Consider the following 15280-nt stretch of genomic DNA (forward strand, 5'->3'; position numbering starts at 1 on the left):
ATCAAAGCCTGAAAACTATCTGTTGTACGTCGATGCAAACAACCTTTTTGGGTATGGCCTCATGCAAAATTTACCATACCTGTATAACGAAATCAAGTGGATGAACCCGAAAACATATACAACAACAGCAGAATGGCAAGAAAAACAATTTTAGAACTCACTGGCGACGAAGATTATGGCTATATTCTCGAAGTTGATCTAGGATATCCAACAAATTTACATGAACATCACAAGGATTTACCTCTTGCTCCCGAACATTATAAAAACAAACTTTGCACAACTTTACTGGATAAAACTGAATACGTTGTTCATTCAAGAAATTTGAAATTCTATCTGGAAACAAGGTATGATTTTGAAACATGTGAATAGAGTTATTGCATTTGATCAGAAGCCTTTTATGAAAAAGTACATTGATTTTAACACAAACATGAGAACCAAAGCTACAAGTGACTTCGAAAAGGACTTTTATAAGCTAATGAACAACTCAGTTTTTGGAAAATCTATGGAAAATGTGCGAAATAGATGTGATATCAAACTAGGAAAATGAAGAATTTTCAATGAAACAGGCCAAGAAAACAAACTTCAAATGCTTTAATATCTTTGACGACAACTGTATAGCGAGTCACATGTTCAAACAAAAGGTTAAATTTAAACAAACCGATCTACATAGGATTTTCAGTTCTTGACCTATCAAAATTGCTAATGTACGAGTTTTATTACGATAAATTAAAGAAGTTTGATCCAGATTTGAATCTTTGTTACATGGATACAGACAGTTATTTCCTAGAATTGAAACGAGATCCTTTTAAAATTATTAAAGAAAAATATAGATGACTTTGATACGAGCGATTATCCAAAAGATCACGAATGTTTCACTACTAAAATAAGAAGGTAATAGGGAAATTCAAAGATGAGTTAAATAGCGAAGTTTTAGAAGAATTTTGTGGATTGAGATCGAAAATGTACTCGTACAAATATCTAGACAAAAATCCAGTAAGATGCAAAGGGATTAAGAGAAGCGTTGTAAATAAAACAATAAATATCGAAAAACTTGAAGAAATGTTTGTTCGAAGGATAAAGAAGAATTTAGGGAGAGATGACAGTAATCAAAAGCTACAAACATGAGTTGTACACAGTTACCATAAACAAGCTGGCACTGAACGCTAAAGATGATAAGAGAATTGTCCTAGAAAATAAGATCGATACAGTACCGTATGGCTATAAAAAATGAAGCAAAATCTGATATATTAGATGAGTTAAATAAACTTGGAAACTTTGACATGTAAATGGAAGATGATTTGATTCACTGCCACAAATGCAAGAAAAAAAACTAAAAATATAGATTCTAAAATTGTTCAAACTCAAAACGGGTTGTATAGAATTGCTGCAAAATGTTCCAAATGTAAGACAAATAAGAGTCAATTTATAAAGAATCCAAATGAAAAACAAGTAAAGAAAGAATTAAAGAATAAAGAAGAAATAGAGATTGAAGCTAGAGAAATTCATGCACCAATACGAAAAAAAGTTTAAAAAGAGAAAAAATTATAACACTAGGAATTGACAATTTATGGGCAGCAGATTTAGTTTATAATGTCTAACTATTCAGATCAAAATGATGGATTTAAGTATATGTTAAATGTTATTGATACTTTCTCAAAATATGCTTGGTCAAGAGCTATCAAAAGAAAAAACGGCAAGGATGTTTCAAAAGCTTTCGAAGATATAGTAAAAGACGCGATAAAAATCAGGCATTAAACCTCCGAATCTTCTTCATACAGATAAGGGTTTAGAGTTCAAAAATAAAGAATTTAAACGATGTTTTGAGGAAATACAACATTAAGATTTATCATACTGAAAACGAAGAGAAATCAAGTATCGTAGAGAGATATAACAGAACTCAAAACGAAAGGATGAAAGTTATTTTTGAGATTAATAAAAACTTTAAATGGATCGATATTCTTCAAAAAATAGTCACAAATTACAAATGATACGGTTCAACAGCACAATCAAAATGAAGCCTAAAACGTAGATAAAGGATGCAGAAAAGGAGTTTTTAAGAGACCGTTTTCAAGTATGTTCCACCTGAAATTCACACGAAAACTAAATTTTAAAGTCGATGATCATGTAAGAATTGTTAGTAAAAAACAAACATTTTCGAACAAATATAAGAACAATTGGTCAAGAGAAATTCTTTGTGATTTATCAAATTATATAACACAGATCCTGTAACTTATAGTATAAAAGATTTAAATAATGAAGAAATAACCGGAAAGTTTTATGAATATGAATTGAGAAAGTCAAAGCTTTAATTTTTTCTATATAAATGGAGGCTGAAAATAAATGTACAAAGTGTCAAGAATTTAAAGAATTTATCAAAGTTTTATCATGATAAGACTAGAAAAGACGGATTATACTGTTATTGTAAGGATTGTAATAAAAAATATGAAAGAGAATTATACGATAAAATGGAAAAATTAACTTTAGAAGAGAAAGAATGTTGTATTTGTAAAGAAATTAAGGATATTTCCAAATTTTGTGATTGGCATTATAGTAAAGATAAAAAGAAGGCTTTTTGTAGAGATTGTGCTAGAAGAATTTTCCGAGAAAGTCAAAATAAACCGACTCATTGCGAATGTGGAAGAACTCTTCAATGGTTACCTAGTCTTAAAAGAACATTTACAAAACAAAATATCATAAATTTCGAATGTTTAGTAAAATTTAGAAACATTTTCAACGTGCAATTTAGATATTCTATAAATCAGTCGAGATTCTGCCATATTTGTAGTAAAATGATTTCCGTTGTATAAAATATTCAAAGATTCTTTCATTTGGTTATACAGATTGATAGAATTTGGTTCGTCATCAATGAACAAAATCTCTAATTCAGGATAATTTATTTTTAGATGTTTTAATCGGTTCGGTATTTCTCGTTTCTGAGCTCTGATATACGTAATAAGGCCCATTCCCACATGTGATTCTTCTTAATTAACACAAAAACATGGTGTTTTTTTTCTTATCAAAATCTTTACAAACAAGGTCTGGTTTCATTAAGTCAATTTTTACACTTTGTTTTTGCGATTATTTCCGTTTTGATTTCATCTTTAATTTGCAAGTGTTTAACTTTCGTCCTCTAAATTATTTAATCTTGTTTTCAAGTTTGTACTCACCAAATTTACGAATACTTGGCAAAACTTCTTCTAAAACCCAATCTTGAAACATTTCTGCTATCTTCGTTTTTGATTTCAGTATTAAAGAATATATGCCCGGTTCATTAATGAAAATAGTGTTTTTTTGAAAGTTTGAAGGTAAGAACGATTCGTTCCCCCCTTCTGAATCTATGTTATCGTAGTTTTTTTTATATTTGTCTTTAACGTGATCTCTAATCGCGTTCATCGTATTTTTAAATTCCAATATTTTCTGCAATATCTTTTGCTTTAAACCAAAATTCATTATTTTCGTCAACAAATGTTTTAAAATTTCTTTATTATTGAATTTGAGTAGATTCACAAACTGACTCCATTTAGATAGAAAAGAAATTTAACTAGTAAGTTTTATTTCGAGAATAAAGGCCAGATTCATTAACGAAAATAGTATGTTTTTTGAATATTTTCTCGGGGGTCTATGGGATAGACTCCTGTAATTTATACATTTAAAAGTTGTTTTTATCGTCATTATCGACATTATTTATGATTAGCTTGCCTCGTGTTTTTCATATTCTAAAAATTTCTGCAACATCTTTTTGCTTTGAACCAAATTTCGTTATTTTCGTCAACAATCGTAAAAATTTCTGTATTATTGAATTTTGAGTTGATTATTGAGTAGGTCTAACAACTGACTCCATTTAGATAGATAAGAAATTTTAAACTAGTAATTTTTATTTCGAGAATATATGCCTGGTTCATTGATGAAAATAGTGTCTGGATGTAATTTTTTGTAAGAGTCGCGATTCGATACCCTTGTCAGAATCTATGTTTTCAAAGCTTTTTTTGTATTTTTCTTTAACATGATCTATGATAGCTTGTCTCGTATTTTTAAATTCCAATATTTCTGCAAACATCTTTAGCCTTAAACCAAATTTCATTATTTTCGTCAACAATCGTGCAAATGTCTTTATTATTGAATGTAAGTTGATTATTGAGTAGATCCACAACAGACTCCATTTAGATAGAAAAAAATTTAACAAGCTATTATTTGAGTGTAAAGGTTGAAAACAGTGTTTTCTTGAAAGTTTGAAGGTAAGCTATTCAATAGCTCCCCATGATTCATGTCCGTTGCTTCAACAATCTTAAAGTAAAATTGTAGTTTTACTCTCATTTTTTCAATAAATTACCTTCAGAGTCTTGAACAGTTAAGACGATTTTTTGAATTCTTTTCATATTTTTTCTAATTGGAATATAGTCTATTTCATTCGGTTTTTCACTAATTTTTGATCCATAAGCAACATTTGGAAAGAAAGTGTACAAAATTTCCGATTCTTTGTGAAGATGTTCGGTATGATTTTCAAAACTAGGTTCAACGAGATTACAATGTACTTCAATTACATCAAACGGTCTAAATTTTGGCGTTTTATTTCCTAAATATACCTGATTTGGCTCAATAGTTTCTTGAACAAACCCTAATAAATCTACTATAATTGCTGAAAACATTATTCTTACTGGTGATTTTATTTGAATTTTATTAGAGAGATAATTTTTTTGCATTTCAAACTTGTTTTCGTCAAAGTTTAAAGATTTATCTGATTGTTTGAATGTTTTCAGATAATTTTTAAGGGAATTTTTTATTTGATCGATAGTATAATATCCTTTGTTTAAACCATAATATTTTGTTATGTTCTTCTCACTAAATCCTATACAATAAGGAGAACTTTCACTAATATTTATTACAAAATTGTCAGAATAAAAAACCGCTTAAAACCGATGAAATAATTTGATTCTTCCTCTAAATGAATAGGATGTTCCAAGTTTAAAAATAATTGAGAGCTTTCTGAAGTCAACTTGAACAGCTTCATTTTCGCTATTTAAATGGAGAAATTTTTAAAGCAAAAAGATCAGATAAAACTTCAAACGTTTGGAGAAAATAAGAAAGATCAACCAATCAGATTGTTAATTGTTGGTTCAAGTGGATGTGGAAAAACAACTTTATTATTGAATTTTATCTACAATAGGTTGATTCCTTATTCCAATTTGTATGTTTTTAGTAAATCTTTAGAACAAGACGCCTATAAAAAAATTACAAGAAAGATTTGAAAATATTAAGAAAAACTTAAACAAAAAAATATCACATTTTTATAATGTTTCTGAGGACATAGTTCGGTTAAGCGAATGTAAACCAAATTCTTTAATCGTTTTTCGATGATTGTATTTTAGAAAATCAAGACGTTATTAAAGAATATTTCGTAATGTCTCGTCACAAAAACATATCTTGTATCTATCTTTCTCAATGCTTTTCAAAGGTTGATAAACAAGTTATAAGAAATAATTTGAATATGTTTGTGTGTTTTTAAGCAAGACGATCACTATTCGAGAAAGATTTACAACAATTATGTTGGTTCTGATATGAGTTTTTAACAACCACTTTATTGAGTTGTGTGATAAAATTTGGAAGGAAGGACTACGGATTTATTTTTAACAATTAATCTAACTTTGAAGCCTAAAAATGGTAAATATTTGAATACATTTTCTAATATAAATGCTGCTTAGTGGTCTGACAAATTTACTCGATAAAAATATTTATTACAATTATTTTTACATTATCTTTACTTTTTATTTACATTATGAAAACAACTGAAAAACGGTAAATCTGTTCACGTTTTCACGCTTCGTGTTTCACGTTTTACGTTACACGTTCACGTTTTCACGCTTCGTGTTCACGTTCACGTTCTCGTTCTCGTTCACGTTCTCGTTCTCGTTCACGTTCACGTTTCAAAATTTTCCTAAATAAATGGCGAACGTAACTTCAGAAGAAGCAAAAAAACTTGATCAAATAGAAAAGAAATTAATCAAAGAATTTAAAGAACAGATTCGAATGGATGAAAAAGAACAAGAATTTATTCAAAAAAATTAATCAACCTGTAACTTCTGCAATAAAAAATGTTTAGGGCAAAATTGAAAATGTTTTTTAAGTGATAATCAAAATTTGATGAATTTGGTTTCCAGTTGTACGACAATTTGCCGATATTTCAATTCCAGAATCTGAAGAGTTTGAATTGCCAAAATTACCATCTTCAACACCATTTAGACCTCGAATCATTGAAGACTCTACCATAGTTGAACCAATAAGTCCTGGAACAACGGATATAATAATTGGTGAAATTGGTAAAAAATTTCTTCCTAGAGCAAAGGATGATAAATTTGGTTTGTATTGGGACAGAAAAAAGAAAAGTTTTATGATTGGAAATTTGCCAGTGAATTTTGAACATAATGATATCATTATTAATGAAAAAACATATGAAGGAACTCAAGGTTTATGGAGATTATTAACAGACCATAACGCTCCAAAAGATAATTTATATTCTGAAGAAGATTTGAAAAAGTATATACAGAAAATTTTATGGGAATCTGACTCAATTTACAAAAATAATGATCCATCTACTAAGAAGCCTAAGTCAAGTAGAGGTAAAAAAATATGTTAACTTAATTAAACCAATTTGGGAAAAACGAATCGAAGGATCAGGTGTGAGAAAATACAGTGATAATAAGATTGAATACAGATATATCGACGATTTGACAAAACTCGATGGAATTATAAAATTATATTTATGCTCAAGAGAAGGCTGGAAATAACAATTTTTTGAATGAAAAGAAAGCAATTAAAGATTTTATTTCGAACAAAACTTGACGAAATGATTGAAAAACCTGATGGAATTAAATATTTAAAACGAATTTTGCCGGCAATAAGTTCATGTATGATTGAGGGTAGTGGACTTTTGAATGATTTTATCAACAATTTACCTTTTGAATTACACGTAACCAACTTATCAGTATCTGGGGACTGGCACAAAACTCGAAAAAAGACTAAAAAGAGGAGATCCTGGTATAAATAAATTAGATCAAGCTGCTATGGAACACGATATTTTTTATGCAAAACATAGAGACACAAATTCCAGACATATAGCAGATAAAGTTTTGCAAGATAAAGCAATGGATAGATTTTTATCAAAAGATGCTAGTTTAGGTGAAAGATTTGTTGCGCTTCCAACAGCTAGAGGCAATGTTTTTTTGAAGAGAAAACTAGGAATGGGAATCGAAGAGAACTTGAAATTTTAACTATATAAATGGAGGTGAACGTAAACTTCAGCAAAAATCAGAAAGAAAAAAATAAAATCCGCTTTTAAGAAGAAAATACCCGTTAGTATTCAATTTAAAATAGATCAACTAAAAAATGGCGAAGATAAGATATTTTTAACAAATAGACAATACAATAAACAATAAAGGAACCAGAATAGAATTTTCTTATAATCAGTTGAAAGAACTTTAAAATGGTGGACTTTTGAAAGATTTATTAGATTTTGGAGAAAAATATTCCAGTTGTTAAAAATGTTGTTCCTTATGTTCGTAAAGCTGCTCCAATCGTTAAAAAAGATGTGATTCCTATTGTTCGAAACATTTTAAATTGGTTAGATAAAGAGTTGGAAGATGTTACAGGATCTGGATTAGATGAAAAAACTTTGAATTACGTGAAATCAAACATTAAAAAAAATTTTAAATCAAACCTTTAACATTCGGGGAATTGGAAGAAATCTGCAAAAATATTAAACATTTTAGAGGAATCTTCATGAGAGATACATTACCTGAAAAAGTTAAGAAATTTGAATGTGGAATTGTGAATTTAGACTCAATTATGGGAAGTGGAACGCATTGGATTTGTTATTATAAAAATGATAAGAATGCATGTTATTTTGATTCGTATGGAAGAATTGAGGACAAACCACTTATAGAATTGATTAAATATTTGAAAAAATCAAGCGTCTACTACAATGATTCTCAGATTCAAGACTATAAAGATCCCCCAATTTGTGGTCATTTATGTGTTTTTGTGTTGAATGAACTGAGTGATGGTAAAGATTTTAAAGAAGTTGTTAACAAATTATTACTTAATAAATATGGATTCACAAAATATTTTTGACGTATTTGGAACACAAATTATTCAAAATGTAGATAATAGTTTGAATTTTGATAGTTTGAGAAATGAGTTTGATAACAAGTTAGAAAATTTATTACAAAACCTTCCAGATTCAGATATGTTTGCTGTCGAGATTGAAGATTTTAAAGCAGAATATGATAACAAACTTGCAAATTTCATGAGTTCAAATGAAGTTGCTGATAAAATAAAAACATTGAAAAAAGAATTTGAAGATGGTGCAAAAAAAATATTTACCAATTTAATGTCTCATATCGAAAAAGCTGATAAAATTACTGAAGCAATCAAAGTTGAAAAGAATTATGTTAGTTTGGCTAATAAAAAAAGAATTGTCGGTGTTCGACCTGGTATTGACAAACATGATGTTGTTGTTAAAGAACAAATTTTAAAACCTCTAAAATTATCAGAAAACATCGATATTGTTGATTTACATGATCCGAATGTTAAAAATGCCTTAGATTTTAAAGGAAAAAGAATTAGCAGTGTTAGTAAAGGAATTAATCCATTTGATGTTGTTGTAATGATTCAATTAGAAGATCCTATTAAAATGTTTAATGAACTAAAACTAAATTATGGAGAATCATAAACAGCATGTTAAAGATTTTACAACAGAAGTCTATGAAAAACTTGATGAAAGAAGTAAAAGATCAGTAGACGATGTTGGTGAAATTAATGAAAAACTTACTAGATTTAAAGAGTCTTTTGATAAGTTTAGTTTAGATGCTACGAAAACTTTTGAGAATATTGGTCATAAATTTGTTGAATACAATGATTCTTATGCTGTCAAATTTCAAAAATTAGAAGAAAAAATTAATAAGTTCGAGGAAGATCTTACTGAAATAGGTATTCTCGCAGGGTTTTATGCATGATAAAATTTCCTTATATAAATGGCGCTCATATACTGTGTGAGATGTAAAGAAAAAACTGCAACAAGTGATATAAAATAATATGCAAATATCAATGGAGTTAAAAGAGTTTCTGGAAAATGTGCTGAATGTAACGCTAAAAAGAGCCAATTTATAAAAACTTGAAATTTTTTCTTAATAAATAGAGATGGCGGGACATTACAGTGCTTTCGATCTTTTTATAATGCAACACGAAAGAGATTTGAAAAAAAGAACATTGGGATGATATTTCTAAAAAATATGAATTATCCGAAGATATGATGAGATTATACGTAAACAAATTAAATTGGTATAACATTGCTAAATATCAAAATCTGTCCCCAGAGTTCATTCAAGAAAATATACATTATCAATTAAAAGATCATATGTCTGTTCTTTATCTCTATCAACACTTGAGTATAAAATTTTTGGAATGAAAATAAAGATACAGTTGATTGGAACAATATTATAGATAGCGGTTTACTATCCTGTGCAAATTTTATTGAAATATGTGACCGAGATCGCAAAATTTAAGGAAGAGAATCCCGAATATGACGAAGTAGATCATTAAAAATGACTCTAATCTTTTTAATTATTTTACTAAAATTTATATCTTTTCTTATAAAAACGTACATTAGATCGATGAAAAAATGATATCTTTCTTTATACATGATGTTTAAAATTTCTAAATTTTCTCTTATTAAATGGCGGACTACAGAAAAATATGCTAGTGATATTGAAAGGGCGGAGTTTAAAAATTTCTATCCAATTAGTAAACAACATTTGAATGAACCGAATAAAAGAACTGAGTTTAATATTGATTTTGGAGATAACTTTTGCTCGTCTAACTTCCAGTTTTATATTTCTGGAACTTTAACAAAACAAGATGGTCAAGCATATCTTGGAACTGATAATGTTAGATTAATCGATAATTTTATACCGTTTTTATTTTCTAAGATTGAAGTAAGAAAACACAATAAATTGATAGAAGAAGTCGAAAACTGTGGCCAATTAAGCACAATTAAAGGAAACTATTTCGTATTCAAAAAGTTATGTTATTTCTCAAACTTCTAATGGCTTTGAATCAGATTTTAAATTTGGTGTTTTTGAAGCAGCTGGAAATTTATCTCATTTTGGATTAGGATTTTTTTGAAAATGTTTACTATTCCGATCTATAAAAGGAGGATTTTATCTAAGTTTTATAAGAGCGGAAGACGATGATGTGATTCTGAAGACTGCAACTGGAAATGTTATGCCTGTTGATGGAAAAATAACAATTACAGATTTTTTTATTAGAGTCCCAATGATTGATTATAAAACCACGAGTAAAATTAGGTTGATTGATGAAATTACAAAAAGTCAAAACATTATGTTTAATTTTCTTGATTGGCAATGTAATTGAACAAAAAGGTATTTCCGGAACAACTTATTCGTTCGATATCACAAATATTTATAGAAATATCTTCAATCCCAAGTTCGTTATCATCGGTTTTCAAAACAGATAGACAGAATAATCAAGAAAAAAATCCTTCAAAGTTTGATAGTTTGGATGTAAAAAAATATCAGAGTAAAATTGAACGGTTCTTATTATCCAGATGAATTACAAAATTTAAACATTTTAGGAGGTCTTTTCAGAATCATGTATCAGATGTATCAAGATTTTAAGAAAGTTTACTGTAATAATAAGGAAATGTATTACAATCCTAAAGAATTTTTAGCGAATAGACCTATTTATGTCATTGATACAACAAAGAGTATGACAAATATTTCTGGTTCAAAGAACGATATAATTATGAATATGGATTTTCAAAAAGCTGTTACAAAACGCGATTTGTTATGTGGTTGTGGTTTCTGAGAAATTTTTAGCCTATGATGTGATTAAGAACGATATTAGAGAAATTCAGTAAAATTTTTGAAAAAATCGTCTTATTGTCTATATTATTCATTGGATAATTCTACAACTTTACAGAATTATTAAAGACATTGATATAAGTATTCATTTTTAATTTCAAAAGAATATCTTAAAAAATGGGGATGATATTAACAAAAAACTATTCCAAGGTCATCTTAAGGGTTGGACCGGAAGTTATGATTTAAAAAAATACTTTAATATTTACTGATCCTATATGAAGGGCTAACGGAAAGAACAGGCTAAGTCCATTTTTCTCAATTTTGATTTTTTTGGCTTATATGTTGGTACTCCTGTTGCGGCATATGTAGCATGTGCTAGTTTGGGAAATATCAAGCTCAGTCCCGAGAAAAAACAACAATTAAAAAAAACACCAAAGGGAAAGAATAAGCTCAGTCCATCCAGTATTGGAAAGAACAGGCTCAGTCCATAGTGCTTGTGTCTGCCACTACGCGCACCACCTGACTTCTTTACACTTGAATACTGAATTAATGTGAAATAATGGTGTTATAGAGTGGTGGTTTTCAATGCTTAGTGAGTTTAGTATCTAATTATCATTAATATTACGTGCTATTTTTTAATAACTATGGAAGGTGACATTCCCTCTGATGGTTCTCCAATGAAGCTTGAAACTTCGAAGAAAAGGAAAAGGTATGGTAGGATGTCAGAGGTAAGAAAGAAACTTAACCTATCTTCACATACTATGGGTGAAGATTGCCAATGTACCTTGAAGTGCTTTGAGAAAGTCCCAGAGGCGACTAGAAATAGTATTTTAAAGGAATTTAATTTACTAAACTCTGTTGACATGCAAAATAGTTACTTGTGTGGCCTAATTTCAGTCTTGCCCATTCAACGTAGACGGCCTAGAAATGCAGAAAATGCCCGACAAAACAATGCCTCCTACAAATATAGAGTAAAGGGTGAATATTAATGGAACTGTTGAGGATACTGTAATTTGTCGCAAAGCTTTCATTGCTTTTCATGGCATAACTAAAGGCAAAGTTGAGTATTTAGTGTCTAGTTTGAGGTCAAGTGGTCAATCCCCTTTAGATAAACGGGGTAAACACGATAATAGGCCTTGGAGGCTTTCAGACGTAACTAGAAATTCCATCAAGGCCCACATTGCATCTTTTCCCAGACGAGGCAGTCACTATGGATTAAAAGACTCAAAGAAAACTTATCTTTCTGAAGAGCTGAATACAACAAAGATGTATAATTTATTTAAAGAAGCATACCCATCAGTTAAAGTTTCTTACCAGTGTTACAGAGAAATCTTTTCAAGTGAATTCAACATATCTTTCGGATATCCTCGCACAGACACGTGCAGTACTTGTGATGAATTTTCAGCCAAAGTTAAGGTATTAGAAAATGAAAAAAAACACATAACTGACAAAAATTGTTTGACAAAAATTAATAAAGAAATCGAACGTTTACATGTTGAAAACCAAGTCCATAAAAGAAAAGCAAGCGCATTCTATAACAAGAAAAAAGATGCTAAAGAGTTTAGTAAGACTCATGCAGATTATGAAGCTATTGCTTTTGATTTTGGCAAAAACCTGTCTTTGCCCAACATCCCTACTAACGATGTGTACTATAAAAGGCAATTGTCTGTTTACAACTTCAACGTTCATATATTAGCAAGTAGAAAAAGCGTTCTTTTTCATCTACCCCAGAATGTTCAGGAAAAAAAAGGAAGCGATGACGTTATGTTCAATGCTTCACAAATTTGGTTTACGAATGAATTGGACGAAAGAGTAAGGAAACTGGAAGTGTTCTGTGATGGATTGTTCAGGACAGAACAAAAATTATACATTGGTACGTTTTTTCCACAATTTAGTTCATACTGAGCGACGCTTTGACTTAATAACAGCAAGTTTTCCAGTGAGAGGACATAGTTACCTTGAGACTGACAAAAACTTAGGGTTTAATCAACCAAAAAAACTCGTACTGAGCTTCCACATGACTGGATCGAGGTATTTGAAACAAACAGCTCGGACAAATCCGTCACCCTTTATCGTGCACGGAAGCCACGATTGATACAATTTCGTCAATGGGACTGCACACTTAGCACCGTTTTACAAGAAAAAAGTGTCCCTTTTGCTACCCGCCCTGTCAGAGAAATTGTATTTGAAATAAATCTCAAGAAGGAAGTTAAGTTCAGAACAAGTTTTAATGGTGCTTTTGAACTTGCATCCATTACCACAATGGATCTGCCACCACATGGAAAAAATGGAGGGAGAATTCAACCTACCAAACTTTTCATATGAAGGTAAGCAATATTATTTCCACTAGACACAATTTTAACTATTATATAAGGTTGTATAACTTAGTTTATTATACTTTCAATACATTTGGAATGTCAATTAAAGTAATACTCATTTAGCCACCTGGTGGTGTAGCTACCTAATCTACACTGACGTAACCTCCTTATTCAGTTATAAATTATAGTTTTTAGGTTAATGACATAAAATACATGTTTTTTGTTGTTGTTTCTAGGTCTTCTACCGATTCCATTGGCCAAGTACCAAGAATTTGCAAGCCTTGAAAAAATTCTGTGGCCCACAAGCTCAAGAATACTATGGAAGTTTTGCCTCATGAATAATCTGGACATCAAACTAAGATTGCCTAAGTAGAGTTTACCTTGTATCTTTATTTCATTTGAATAAAAACATAAATTTCTATTTATATGTGGCTTTTATTTTACCAGGTTTGGTAAAAAAACTGGGTAAGCCCATGGGACTGAACTTGTTTTTTGCCGTTCTGTTTTGTTTGTACTTATGACTTTTAAGTACGAGTTTTGGGAATAAACAATACAATAATGACGCTTTTATTAATTTAAAGCAATGTAAAACAACATTTACTAGGCATTAATTATTATATTCTTGTAGTTATTAACCCATTGGTAAGGTTTTATTTAACATTTAAAACATTAAAAACGCTCTCCTGTAAAATTACTCAAAATGGACTTAGCCTGTTCTTTCCGTTAGCCCTTCATATACCAAATTTCAGCAAAAAAGCTCCAATAGTTCTCGAGATATAAGAGTTTTAATATAAGGGATGATTGGGGTAGTTTTTGAAAAATTTTGTTATTTTCATGAAATTTTAAGTTGAACTCGCTTGTTTTTGAAGTTTCAGATTTTTCTGATATTTTTTTTATTTTTTTTATGAATATTAAGAAATAGGGGATGATTTCACCCTTATGGATAAGTTAAGTCGAAAGAGTTAAGTATTTACTATATGTGTACCAAATTTCATTAAAATCGGTTGAGTGGTTTTTGAAATATAAAATTATTAATAAACTTGTAAACTAGCACTCCTAATTGAACAACTTATATAGCAGAGATATAGTTTATAACTTTCGAGACTCTTCCGTAGCTCAGTTGGTAAAGACGCTTGCCTTCAAAGCCTGAGGTTCTGGGTTCAAATCCAGAGCTTCAGGCGCGCTTTTTATTGAGGAAGACATGGTTGTCGTTCAGTGGTTGGGGACAAGTCATTACACGAGTGGCCATAGTGTAATGACTATAGAAACAAGCCGAGTAATGACAACTGTGGTTGGCGCGCCATTTGCTTCCTCACCTTTCCACTTCATTCCTTAATTCCTTCTCTTCCTTAATTCGTTCATTACATTCATCATTCAACATCGTTCATTAATACAACATTACACTTACAAAACACCCGACACAAAATTCCCTAATTGTATCTCTCCATCAACTTCTACACAGTAGTTACCAAAGAAAATTGAGACTTGGGAACAAAAAAATTCCAGAGTCTAAGACCCGAATTACAGCTCCTAGCCATTAACTTGGTTGGACAGTAGCAGTGCAGGGCCAAGTCTCTAAACAATAGACACCGTAGAAGTTGAATGTGATGTGATCCCCCCATAGCGCAAACACGCACACTAAACAACACTACACCAAAGACACAATCATTCATTTTGTCTTTTACAATAATTGATGATGTTCATATTATTCTCTTTCATTCCTTCTAAAACTTCAAAAATATACTCTTTCGTTTGATGAAAAATCTCGATTTCTTCCGGAATAATCTTTGTAATCATAGACAAAATATCCTAAATAGTTGTTCAATAGAATGAAATTATTTCTATTTATCTCTGTTGTAGAAATGTAAACACAAAACATTTGCGCTGAAAAATTTATATCTCGGCAGAGTTAGTTCCATAATCTCCATTTAAACAAAAAATCTTTCTGTTTAAATGGAAGAGTATAATGCCAACTGTTACAAGTGTTCTAATAGAGGAGAAATTATCGATAAAAGATATTTAGTTTGTAGAGGTTGTAATTTAATTTTGTACGAAAGACCTAAACCTAAGAAATTTCGAAATAAATTA

Source organism: Homalodisca vitripennis, chromosome 1, assembly GCF_021130785.1.
Source record: "Homalodisca vitripennis isolate AUS2020 chromosome 1, UT_GWSS_2.1, whole genome shotgun sequence".
NCBI lineage: Eukaryota > Metazoa > Arthropoda > Insecta > Hemiptera > Cicadellidae > Homalodisca > Homalodisca vitripennis.